Source organism: Salmo trutta, chromosome 20 (assembly GCF_901001165.1).
Source record: "Salmo trutta chromosome 20, fSalTru1.1, whole genome shotgun sequence".
Taxonomy (NCBI): domain Eukaryota; kingdom Metazoa; phylum Chordata; class Actinopteri; order Salmoniformes; family Salmonidae; genus Salmo; species Salmo trutta.
In genome coordinates this window covers 878,305-891,920 of record NC_042976.1, presented here as the reverse complement: position 1 = coordinate 891,920, position 13,616 = coordinate 878,305, and the positions used below count along the sequence as shown (strand labels likewise).

Here is a 13,616-nt window from a genome sequence, read left to right as displayed (position 1 = left end):
CAGAGAGGAGAGGAGGATATGCTGCCTGCTGTTCAGAGCAGAGAGGAGAGAGGAGGATATGCTGCCTGCTGTTCAGAGCAGAGAGGAGAGAGGAGGATATGCTGCCTGCTGTTCAGAGCAGAGAGGAGAGGAGGATATGCTGCCTGCTGTTCAGAGCAGAGAGGAGAGAGGAGGATATGCTGCCTGCTGTTCAGAGGAGAGAGGAGAGAGGAGGAGATGCTGCCTGCTGTTCAGAGCAGAGAGGAGAGAGGAGGATATGCTGCCTGCTGTTCAGAGAGGAGAGGAGAGGAGGAGATGCTGCCTGCTGTTCAGAAAAGAGAGGAGAGAGGAGGATATGCTGCCTGCTGTTCAGAGCAGAGAGGAGAGGAGGAGATGCTGCCTGCTGTTCAGAGCAGAGAGGAGAGAGGAGGATATGCTGCCTGCTGTTCAGAGCAGAGAGGAGAGGAGGATATGCTGCCTGCTGTTCAGAGCAGAGAGGAGAGAGGAGGATATGCTGCCTGCTGTTCAGAGAGCAAAGAGGAGAGAGGAGGATATGCTGCCTGCTGTTCAGAGAGGAGAGGAGAGAGGAGGATATGCTGCCTGCTGTTCAGAGCAGAGGAGAGAGGATATGCTGCCTGCTGTTCAGAGAGGAGAGGAGAGGAGGATATGCTGCCTGCTGTTCAGAGAGGAGAGGAGAGAGGAGGATATGCTGCCTGCTGTTCAGAGAGGAGAGGAGGATATGCTGCCTGCTGTTCAGAGAGGAGAGGAGAGAGGAGGATATGCTGCCTGCTGTTCAGAGAGGAGAGGAGGATATGCTGCCTGCTGTTCAGAGAGGAGAGGAGAGGAGGATATGCTGCCTGCTGTTCAGAGAGGAGAGGAGAGAGGAAGATATGCTGCCTGCTGTTCAGAGCAGAGAGGAGAGGAGAGGAGGATATGCTGCCTGCTGTTCAGAGCAGAGAGGAGAGAGGAGGATATGCTGCCTGCTGTTCAGAGAGGAGAGGAGAGAGGAGGATATGCTGCCTGCTGTTCAGAGCAGAGAGGAGAGGAGAGGAGGATATGCTGCCTGCTGTTCAGAGCAGAGAGGAGAGGAGGATATGCTGCCTGCTGTTCAGAGAGGAGAGGAGAGGAGGATATGCTGCCTGCTGTTCAGAGAGGAGAGAGGAGGATATGCTGCCTGCTGTTCAGAGAGGAGAGGAGAGAGGAGGATATGCTGCCTGCTGTTCAGAGAGGAGAGGAGAGAGGAGGATATGCTGCCTGCTGTTCAGAGAGGAGAGGAGAGAGGAGGATATGCTGCCTGCTGTTCAGAGAGGAGAGGAGAGGAGAGGAGAGGATATGCTGCCTGCTGTTCAGAGAGGAGAGGAGAGGAGGATATGCTGCCTGCTGTTCAGAGAGGAGAGAGGAGGATATGCTGCCTGCTGTTCAGAGAGGAGAGAGGAGGATATGCTGCCTGCTGTTCAGAGAGGAGAGGAGAGGAGGATATGCTGCCTGCTGTTCAGAGAGGAGAGGAGAGGAGGATATGCTGCCTGCTGTTCAGAGAGGAGAGGAGAGGAGGATATGCTGCCTGCTGTTCAGAGAGGAGAGGAGGATATGCTGCCTGCTGTTCAGAGAGGAGAGGAGAGAGGAGGATATGCTGCCTGCTGTTCAGAGCAGAGCTACACATGGTGTCTGTTCCTGTTCTTTTCTGTTGTTTTGTTGTTGAGGTGAAAGGGCACAGTGATACACTGACTCATAACAGATTGGACAGGGACAATGGTGACAGAAATCCTTCCACTCCCCTTCACAAAGCATGCACGAGCATGAGTGTAAACACACACACACACACACACACACACACTTGGAGGAGTTTATGACATGTGTTCTATATACAGTTGAAGTCTGAAGTTTACATACACCTTCACCAAATACATTTAAACTCAGTTTTTCACATTTAATCCTAGTAAAAATTCCCTGTTTTAGGTCAGTTAGGATCACCACTTTATTTTAAGAATGTGAAATGTCAGAATAATAGTAGAGAGAATGATTTATTTCAGCTTTTATTTCTTTCATCACATTCCCAGTGGGTCAAAAGTTTACATACACTCAATTAGTATTTGGTAGCATTGCCTTGAAATTGTTTAACTTGGGTTAAATGTTTCAGGTAGCCTTCCACAAGCTTCCCACAATAAGTTGGGTGAATTTTGGCCCATTCCTCCTGACAGAGCTGGTGTAACTGAGTCAGGTTTGTAGGCCTCCTTGCTCACACATGCTTTTTCAGTTCTGCTCACACATTTTCGATAGGTTTGAGGTCAGGGTTTTGTGATGGCCACTCCAATACCGTGACTTTGGAAGTATGGCTGATTTCTTCTGATTTTCCCATGATGTCAAGCAAAGAGGCACTGAGTTTGAAGGTAGGCCTTGAAATACATCCACAGGTACACCTCCAATTGACTCAAATGATGTCAATTAGCCTATCAGAACCTTCTAAAGACATGACATCATTTTCTGGAATTTTCCAAGCTGTTTAAAGGCACAGTCAACTTAGTGTATGTAAACTTCTGACCCACTGGAATTGTGATACAGTGAATTATAAGTGAAATAATCTGTCTGTAAACAATAGTTGGAAAAATTACTTGTGTCATGCACAAAGTAGATGTCCTAACTGACTTGCCAAAACTATAGTTTGTTAACAAGGAATTTGTGGAGTAGTTGAAAAACGAGTTTTAATGACTCCAACCTAAGTGTATGTAAACTTCCGACTTCAACTGTATATACAATACAAGTCAACATATAGGAGATAGGGTCTGATAGATATAGGACTACACATCAACATATAGGAGATAGGGTCTGATAGATATAGGACTACACATCAACATATAGGAGATAGGGTCTGATAGATATAGGACTACACATCAACATATAGGAGATAGGGTCTGATAGATATAGGACTACACGTCAACATATAGGAGATAGGGTCTGATAGATATAGGACTACACATCAACATATAGGAGATAGGGTCTGATAGATATAGGACTACACGTCAACATATAGGAGATAGGGTCTGATAGATATAGGACTACACATCAACATATAGGAGGTAGGGTCTGATAGATATAGGACTACACGTCAACATATAGGAGATAGGGTCTGATAGATATAGGACTACACATCAACATATAGGAGATAGGGTCTGATAGATATAGGACTACACATCAACATATAGGAGGTAGGGTCTGATAGATATAGGACTACACGTCAACATATAGGAGATAGGGTCTGATAGACATAGGACTACACATCAACATATAGGAGATAGGGTCTGATAGATATAGGACTACACATCAACATATAGGAGATAGGGTCTGATAGATATAGGACTACACGTCAACATATAGGAGGTAGGATATTATTACAGGAGAGAGTGATGGCGTTACATAACAATAACACAGTAGTTAATACAGGAGAGAGTGATGGCGTTACATAACAATAACACAGTAGTTAATACAGGAGAGAGTGATGGCGTTACATAACAATAACACAGTAGTTAATACAGGAGAGAGTGATGGCAGCCTCCTTATGAAATAGGCCAAAATGAATTATTGGGATCAAAAGAAGTCAACATTTCACTGTTATGAAACCAATGAGCTTATTAATTCTTCACTATCCCTGGCTAAACCTGGACTATTTCCATTAATTCCTCTCTAACCCTGGCTAAACCTGGACTATTTCCATTAATTCCTCTCTAACCCTGGCTAAACCTGGACTATTTCCATTAATACTTCTCTAACCCTGGCTAAACCTGGACTATTTCCATTAATACTTCTCTAACCCTGGCTAAACCTGGACTATTTCCATTAATTCTTCTCTAACCCTGGCTAAACCTGGACTATTTCCATTAATACTTCTCTAACCCTGGCTAAACCTGGACTATTTCCATTAATTCTTCTCTAACCCTGGCTAAACCTGGACTATTTCCATTAATTCTTCACTATCCCTGGCTAAACCAGGACTATTTCCATTAATTCTTCTCTAACCCTGGCTAAACCTGGACTATTTCCATTAATTCCTCTCTAACCCTGGCTAAACCTGGACTATTTCCATTAATTCTTCTCTAACCCTGGCTAAACCTGGACTATTTCCATTAATACTTCTCTAACCCTGGCTAAACCTGGACTATTTCCATTAATTCTTCTCTAACCCTGGCTAAACCTGGACTATTTCCATTAATTCCTCTCTAACCCTGGCTAAACCTGGACTATTTCCATTAATTCCTCTCTAACCCTGGCTAAACCTGGACTATTTCCATTAATTCTTCTCTAACCCTGGCTAAACCTGGACTATTTCCATTAATACTTCTCTAACCCTGGCTAAACCTGGACTATTTCCATTAATTCTTCTCTAACCCTGGCTAAACCTGGACTATTTCCATTAATTCCTCTCTAACCCTGGCTAAACCTGGACTATTTCCATTAATTCCTCTCTAACCCTGGCTAAACCTGGACTATTTCCATTAATTCTTCTCTAACCCTGGCTAAACCTGGACTATGTCCCAAATGGCACCCTATTCGCTAGTGCACTACTTTTGACCAGGGCCCAGGGAATAGTGCACTACTTTTAAAAAGTAGTGCACTATATAGGGAATAGGGTGCCATTTGGGATGCAACTTTGTTAATCTGTGTGAATATGAACCAGAACGAACAGAACAGAGCATCATCAGCATGCTGTCACCACGCCACCTCCACAAGCCACTCCCACCTCCACAAGCCACTCCCACCCCCATGCTGTCACCACGCAACCTCCACAAGCCACTCCCACCCCCATGCTGTCACCACGACACCTCCACAAGCCACTCCCACCCCCATGCTGTCACCACGCAACCTCCACAAGCCACTCCCACCCCCATGCTGTCACCACGACACCTCCACAAGCCACTCCCACCCCCATGCTGTCACCACGACACCTCCACAAGCCACTCCCACCTCCACAAGCCACTCCCACCCCCATGCTGTCACCACGACACCTCCACAAGCCACTTGAGAGGAACGGCAATGTAACGAGGACCAGCTGCCTCTAATTGGAGATCATCCCAAACATAACCAACATAGAAATACAAAACTAGACCATAACAACATAGAAAAACTAAACTAGAAAGAAAAAAACCTGTCACGCCCTGACCTACTCTACCATAGAAAATAAGAGCACTCTATGGTCAGGACGTGACAGGTTTACAGCGTCTTTCCTCCAGAGGTAGCGCTTCTCTCTCAGATTAAAATCAGAAACCTTCATTATTCATGATGTTCGTTTAATGAGCATTAGTATGAATTTTATTATGGCTAAACACATTTTTCATGAGTAGGGCGCTAACAGAAATGTGGTCATCAATAACACAAACGCTGAATCAATCGATAATGAATTGCATACGACTTTGATGAGCAGAATCTTAAAATGAAAAGCCCTGTGCCAACCTCTGATCTGCATCTACCCAAACAAACCCGAACAAACCCGAACAAACAAACCCAAACAAACCCGAACAAACCCAAACAAACCCAAACAAACAAACCCAAACAAACCCAAACAAACACAAACAAACAAACCCAAACAAACCCGAACAAACCCGAACAAACCCAAACAAACAAACCCAAACAAACCCGAACAAACCCAAACAAACCCAAACAAACCCAAACAAACCCAAACAAACCCAAACAAACAAACCCAAACAAACCCGAACAAACCCAAACAAACCCAAACAAACCCAAACAAACCCGAACAAACCCAAACAAACACAAACAAACCCAAACAAACCCAAACAAACCCAAGCAAACCCAAACAAACACAAACAAACACAAACAAACACAAGCAAAGCCAAACAAACCCAAACAAACACAAACAAACCCAAACAAACACAAACAAACACAAACAAACAAACCCGTCACCCGCTGACAAAGAGCTTTCCTATTTTTGATCTCACGTTTGCTGTATTCAATATTTGTGAAATCTCACGTGTACAATAACGCATGTCAATAAACACGTGCTATGTATTAAAGTTGTTTGTAAATGACAACATTCCTGCCTCTCTTTCTGCTGTTGATTGTGAAGGTGAAGAAAATGAACGGGACCAAAGTGCAGTCACCAAACTGAAATAGTTATGAACTATGTGGAATGTTTCTGGACCAATGGCTTCCCTGTAAACAGGTACTGACAGGAAGCACGAGCCAACTCCCTCAGGCTCCTCCCTGCATTCACTTCCTCGTTAGCAGCCTATAGCTGTTCGGGAGTGGAGCGGTGCTTGTTGGGCCTTTCCCTTTCCTGTCACATTTCCTGTCAAAATACAATTTAATTTTTTATTTTTTTGTGTGTTCATGCAACATAATTTATAGGATAGTTCCATGGAAATGGACTCACAAATGTGGATATAATTTCCATGTAAATTAAATTAGTATTTTTTTGTTGTGTTCATGCAACATAATTTATAATATAGTTCCATGGAAATGGACTCACAAATGTGGATATAATTTCCATGTAATCCAACATAACGTTATTGCCTATTTCATGGAAAGAGCAGGTTGTCATGTACACAGTGTATATGATGGAGCGAACGGACAGTTACGACTGTTATTAGTTGTTATATTTATTTCTATATTCATATTGTTGCTTTATACAGTAATTTACTAATGTTAAGTAGTTTATACAATTATTTATCTTGTGCTACTGGAAGTTGTTACATTAACCCTCATCATTCTCATGCTTTGTTCGGTAACATTATATATAGTAACATAGTTCCTTCATCTCTCTCTTTGAACAAAATCCATCCCCTCTGAAAATAAAGTTCCCTACTTTGTGTAACTCGACTATTTAACGGTATCTATTTATTTATCAATACATTATTAACGCTGAGTGTAAAGTTAATTACTTCTGAGTTCATCAATCAATAGTCCATTCAATCAATAGTCCCGATTTATAGAGTCATCATCACCATGCGCCATCATGACTCTGCCACGTCCTGACCAGTAAAGGGGGTTATTTGTTATTGTAGTTTGGTCAGGGCGTGGCAGGGGGTATTTGTTTTATGTGTTTCGGGGTTTTTGGTTTATGTTCTATGTTAGTATATTTCTATGTTTGTTCTAGTGTGTCTATTTCTATGTTGAAATTTCTTGGGTTGACCTTCAATTGGAGGCAGCTGTTCCTCGTTGCCTCTAATTGAAGGTCCTATTTAGTAGGGGTGTTTTTCCATGGGTTTTGTGGGTAGTTGTTTCCATGTATTGTCAGTGAACCTTACAGGACTGGTTATCATCGTTTGTTTAGTATAAGTGTTTTTGTTTTTGTTTTCTTCAATAAAAGAAGATGAGCATACGTATAGCCGCTGCGTTTTGGTCCACTCACTACGACGCTTATGACAAGGTGCTTCAATAAAGTACTGAGTAAAGGGTCTGAATACTTATGTAAATGTGATATTTCCATTTTTTTAGTTTATAAATTGCAATACATTAGGATGTATTGTGTGTAGAGTGATGAGGACAAATTTAATTTTAGAATAAGGCTATAAAGTAACAAAATGTGGAAAAAGGCAAACGGTCTGAAAACTTTCCGAATGAGCTGTTTATACTGTACATCCTGTACATCCTGTATATTCTGTATATTCTGTATATCCTGTACATCCTGTATATTCTGTATATCCTGTATATCCTGTACATCCTGTATATCCTGTACATCCTGTACATCCTGTACATTCTGTATATTCTGTATATCCTGTACATCCTGTACATCCTGTACATCCTGTACATTCTGTATATCCTGTACATCCTGTACATCCTGTATAATCTGTATATCCTGTATATCCTGTACATCCTGTACATCCTGTACATTCTGTATATTCTGTATATCCTGTACATCCTGTACATCCTGTACATCCTGTATATCCTGTATATTCTGTATATCCTGTACATCCTGTACATCCTGTACATCCTGTATATTCTGTATATCCTGTATATCCTGTACATCCTGTACATCCTGTATATCCTGTATATCCTGTATATCCTGTATATCCTGTATATTCTGTATATCCTGTATATCCTGTACATCCTGTATATCCTGTACATCCTGTACATCCTGTACATTCTGTATATCCTGTACATCCTGTACATCCTGTATATCCTGTATATCCTGTACATCCTGTACATCCTGTATATCCTGTATATTCTGTATATCCTGTACATCCTGTATATCCTGTACATCCTGTACATCCTGTATATTCTGTATATCCTGTACATCCTGTACATCCTGTACATCCTGTACATCCTGTACATCCTGTATATCCTGTATATTCTGTACATCCTGTACATCCTGTACATCCTGTACATCCTGTATATCCTGTATATTCTGTACATCCTGTACATCCTGTACATCCTGTATATCCTGTACATCCTGTACATCCTGTATATCCTGTATATTCTGTATATCCTGTACATCCTGTACATCCTGTACATGCTGTATATCCTGTACATCCTGTATATCCTGTACATCCTGTACATCCTGTATATCCTGTATATCCTGTATATCCTGTACATCCTGTACATCCTGTACATCCTGTACATCCTGTATATCCTGTACATCCTGTATTCAGCCAATTCATTATTACATTTATTATTACATGTTTTACTTTTCTATTATTTCTCTCCTATTTGTCTCTACATTGTTGGGAAAGACCTGTCAGCATTTCACTGTCTCTCACAGACAATACCCTCCCCTGATAGGCTCAGTCTTCACCAGTGGTGAGTATCCTCCTGCCATAGGTCAACACAGACAATACCCCTCCCTGATAGGCTCAGTCTTCACCAGTGGTGAGTAACCTCCTGCCATAGGTCAACACAGACAATACCCTCCCCTGATAGGCTCAGTCTTCACCAGTGGTGAGTAACCTCCTGCCATAGGTCAACACAGACAATACCCCTCCCTGATAGGCTCAGTCTTCACCAGTGGTGAGTATCCTCCTGCCATAGGTCAACACAGACAATACCCCTCCCTGATAGGCTCAGTCTTCACCAGTGGTGAGTATCCTCCTGCCATAGGTCAACACAGACAATACCCCGCCCTGATAGGCTCAGTCTTCACCAGTGGTGAGTAACCTCCTGCCATAGGTCAACACAGACAATACCCCTCCCTGATAGGCTCAGTCTTCACCAGTGGTGAGTAACCTCCTGCCATAGGTCAACACAGACAATACCCCTCCCTGATAGGCTCAGTCTTCACCAGTGGTGAGTATCCTCCTGCCATAGGTCAACACAGACAATACCCCTCCCTGATAGGCTCAGTCTTCACCACAGTGTGTGAGTGTGTATCAGTGTGTGTGACTGTGTGTGAGTGAGTGTGTGTGAGTGTGTGTGAGTGTGTGTGTGTGAGTGTGTATCAGTGTGTGTGAGTGTGTGTTAGTGTGTGTGAGTGTGTGTGAGTGTGTGTCAGTGTGTATCAGTGTGTGTGTGTGTGTGAGTGTGTGTGAGTGTGTGTGAGTGTGTATCAGTGTGTGTGAGTGTGTGTTAGTGTGTGTGAGTGTGTGTGAGTGTGTATCAGTGTGTGTGAGTGTGTGTGAGTGTGTGTGAGTGTGTATCAGTGTGTGTGAGTGTGTGTGAGTGTGTATCAGTGTGTGTGAGTGTGTGTGAGTGTGTGTGAGTGAGTGTGTGTGAGTGTGTGTGTTAGTGTGTGTGAGTGTGTGTGTTAGTGTGTGTGAGTGTGTGTGAGTGTGTGTGAGTGTGAGTGAGTGTGTGTGAGTGAGTGTGTGTGTTAGTGTGTGTGTGTGTGAGTGAGTGTGTGTGTTAGTGTGTGTGTGTGTGTGTGTGTGTGTGTGTGTGTGTGTGTGTGTGTGTGTGTGTGTGTGTGTGTGTGTGTGTGTGTGTGTGTGTGTGTCTTCCATCCTGATTGTTCTGTGACCTGTAACTGCACCCTGGGCTCGGTGCTCCAAACTGAAACCAGACAGATCTCTGTCACATAGAGACATTTACTCCACATTCTCACTCAGCAGAATCAGGAAATACAACGCTACCCTCACAACAACAGCAAGACAGCACCCAGGGGTCCAGCACCCAGGCATCCAGCACCCATTGGTCCAGCACCCAGGCATCCAGCACCCAGGCATCCAGCACCCAGGGGTCCAGCACCCAGGCATCCAGCACCCAGGGGTCCAGTACACAGGCATCCAGCACCCAGGGGTCCAGGCATCCAGTACACAGGCATCCAGCACCCAGGGGTCCAGGCATCCAGTACACAGGCATCCAGTACACAGGCACCCAGCACCCAGGCACCCAGTACCCAGGGGTCCAGCACCCAGGGGTCCAGTTCCCAGGCACCCAGTACCCAGGGGTCCAGCACCCAGGCATCCAGTACCCAGGTATCCAGCACCCAGGCATCCAGCACCCAGGCATCCAGCACCCAGGCATCCAGCATCCAGTACCCAGGGGTCCAGCACCCAGGCATCCAGTTCCCAGGCATCCGGTACCCAGGCATCCAGCACCCAGGCATCCAGCACCCAGGCATCCAGCACCCAGGCACCCAGTACACAGGCATCCAGTACACAGGCATCCAGCACCCAGGCACCCAGTACACAGGCATCCAGTACACAGGCATCCAGCACCCAGGCACCCAGTACCCAGGCATCCAGCACCCAGGCACCCAGTACACAGGCATCCAGTACACAGGCATCCAGCACCCAGGCATGCAGCACCCAGGCATCCAGCACCCAGGCATCCAGTACCCAGGCATCCAGCATCCAGTACCCAGGGGTCCAGCACCCAGGCATCCAGTACACAGGCATCCAGTACACAGGCATCCAGCACCCAGGCATCCAGCACCCAGGCATCCAGCACCCAGGCATCCAGCACCCAGGCACCCAGCAATCCAGCACCCAGGCATCCAGTACACAGGCATCCAGCACCCAGGGGTCCAGCACCCAGGGGTCCAGCACCCAGGGGTCCAGCACCCAGGCATCCAGCACCCAGGCATCCAGCACCCAGGGGTCCAGCACCCAGGCACCCAGCAATCCAGCACCCAGGCATCCAGTACCCAGGCATCCAGTACACAGGCATCCAGCACCGGAACTGTAGTCACCATAGTGCCTCTCCTTGAGCCAAGACAGGTCGTCTGCCTTCTCATAAAACTGAGGATTCTTCCTCAGACATGTACAGTACAGCACATACAGGTATATGAGAGAGAATATTATATATAACTGCTATTCTGTGACCTACAGTATATATAGCCTACTCAGACTGCTGTTCTGCGACCTACTGTATATACAGTATATATAGCCTACTCAGACTGCTGTTCTGTGACCTACAGTATATATAGCCTACTCAGACTGCTGTTCTGTGACCTACAGTATATATAGCCTACTCAGACTGCTGTTCTGTGACCTACAGTATATATAGCCTACTCAGACTACTGTTCTGTGACCTACAGTATATATAGCCTACTCAGACTGCTGTTCTGTGACCTACAGTATATACAGTATATATAGTCTACTCAGACTGCTGTTCTGTGACCTACAGTATATACAGTATATATAGCCTACTCAGACTGCTGTTCTGTGACCTACAGTATATATAACCTACTCAGACTGCTGTTCTGTGACCTACAGTATATATAGCCTACTCAGACTGCTGTTCTGTGACCTACAGTATATATAACCTACTCAGACTGCTGTTCTGTGACCTACAGTATATATAGCCTACTCAGACTGCTGTTCTGTGACCTACAGTATATATAGCCTACTCAGACTGCTGTTCTGTGACCTACAATATATATAGCCTACTCAGACTACTGTTCTGTGACCTACAGTATATATAGCCTACTCAGACTGCTGTTCTGTGACCTACAGTATATATAGCCTACTCAGACTGCTGCTCTGTGACCTACAGTATATACAGTATATATAGCCTACTCAGACTGCTGCTCTGTGACCTACAGTATATACAGTATATATAGTCTACTCAGACTGCTGCTCTGTGACCTACAGTATATACAGTATATATAGCCTACTCAGACTGCTGTTCTGTGACCTACAGTATATATAGCCTACTCAGACTGCTGTTCTGTGACCTACAGTATATATAGTCTACTCAGACTACTGTTCTGTGACCTACAGTATATATAGCCTACTCAGACTACTGTTCTGTGACCTACAGTATATATAGCCTACTCAGACTGCTGTTCTGTGACCTACAGTATATATAGCCTACTCAGACTGCTGTTCTGTGACCTACAGTATATATAGCCTACTCAGACTGCTGTTCTGTGACCTACAGTATATATAGTCTACTCAGACTGCTGTTCTGTGACCTACAGTATATATAGTCTACTCAGACTACTGTTCTGTGACCTACAGTATATATAGCCTACTTAGACTGCTGTTCTGCTACCTATAGTAGAACAAATGTACAGTGCATGTGTACCTATAAGGAATAGTATACAGAATACATGTATAAATCTGCAGCATTGTCATGTTTTCGTACTGTCCAGTGTGTTACATAATAAGCCGTTTAGCAGCGTAGCAGCCACCCCTCTCTCTGAGGATGACTGACCGGCGTCTACAGACAGTGGGGTGTAAAAACAAAGACAGAATAGTACAGCTCCAGTGCGTATATGCCTTATTACAACGCTGTAACACAACGCAAGTAAACGATTCATTATATTTTCTGAAATAATATGTCAAATAAAATTCTCAAATTAATTGTGGTCTATTTTGTTCCAAGACTGCACAGCTCGCCTGCGGTTTGATGCCAGACGACAGCAGCACCGGATAGATAAAACTACCCAGAAAGAAAGACACGTCTTGACACATAACACCCGAACAAAATGTTGCCTCAAACAAAACGCATAACTCTACAAGGTATACGTCTACTTTCACATATTCAATTATTTTTTGTTGTAAAAAAACCCTGCAAGGAACCGTACCGTTTTCAGGTCGATCTGACAGCCCTCCGGTTCTTCGCTCCGTCCGACTGTTTTTACTGTAATCCGATGGTTTAATCCGAATCTGGTGAGCTGCGACGTCATTTCCGTGTTTCGTGACGCGTAGAGAACCCCTCTCCGGATTGGGCGGGACCTGCCGACGTGGAGGTGTCTCTGAAAGTGGGCGTGTCAACAGAAGTGATTGGATCGACAGAAGTGGGTGTGTTTCAAGCGAATAAGCTAATTGGGTAAGTTTGTTGTCACTCAAGACCGTTTCTCGTGGCCTCTTGTCATGTTGTCTTCTTCGTGGTCCAGTATTTACATTTCTGAATATGACATTTTTGCCATTAGCACAATTAGATTTATGAGGTAAAATTGTTTTTTCTTTATCTTTATTATGAATTAAGGATACCGAGCAGCACATTCTCCCATAACAAACAAAAGTCATCAAGAATATTAACAATTATAAAACGGTGAATATCTTTCCATAATGTAGACAATGCCAAAATAAATGTGAAACTGTTTCTGGATGATCAACACAAAAAGTACAATCAATGTTAATGTCTTTTTTGAGTTTCTTCAGGTAATGAATCGCAGGGTAACACTTATGGATCATTCTGAAAGAGACCTCTCACCTTGTTAACAAGCAGGTATTTGTGTGGTAATAACCAGACTTTTTACCAACAGATATTAGTGACCCAATGTTTTCCAGTAACTTGTGACATAA

General features: G+C 44.2%; 1 protein-coding gene across 1 annotated transcript in view; it reads right to left on the bottom strand.

Annotated features, from left to right (window-relative positions):
* The window catches only part of map3k13 (mitogen-activated protein kinase kinase kinase 13), a 110,328-nt gene extending 97,283 nt beyond the window's left edge, over positions 1-13,045 (bottom strand). Inside the window, exon 1 of the mRNA XM_029701949.1 lies at positions 12,893-13,045. The gene's annotated coding sequence lies outside the window, so the exon portion shown is untranslated. The remainder of the gene's footprint in view (positions 1-12,892) is intronic.
* Positions 13,046-13,616: the final 571 nt, after the last annotated feature.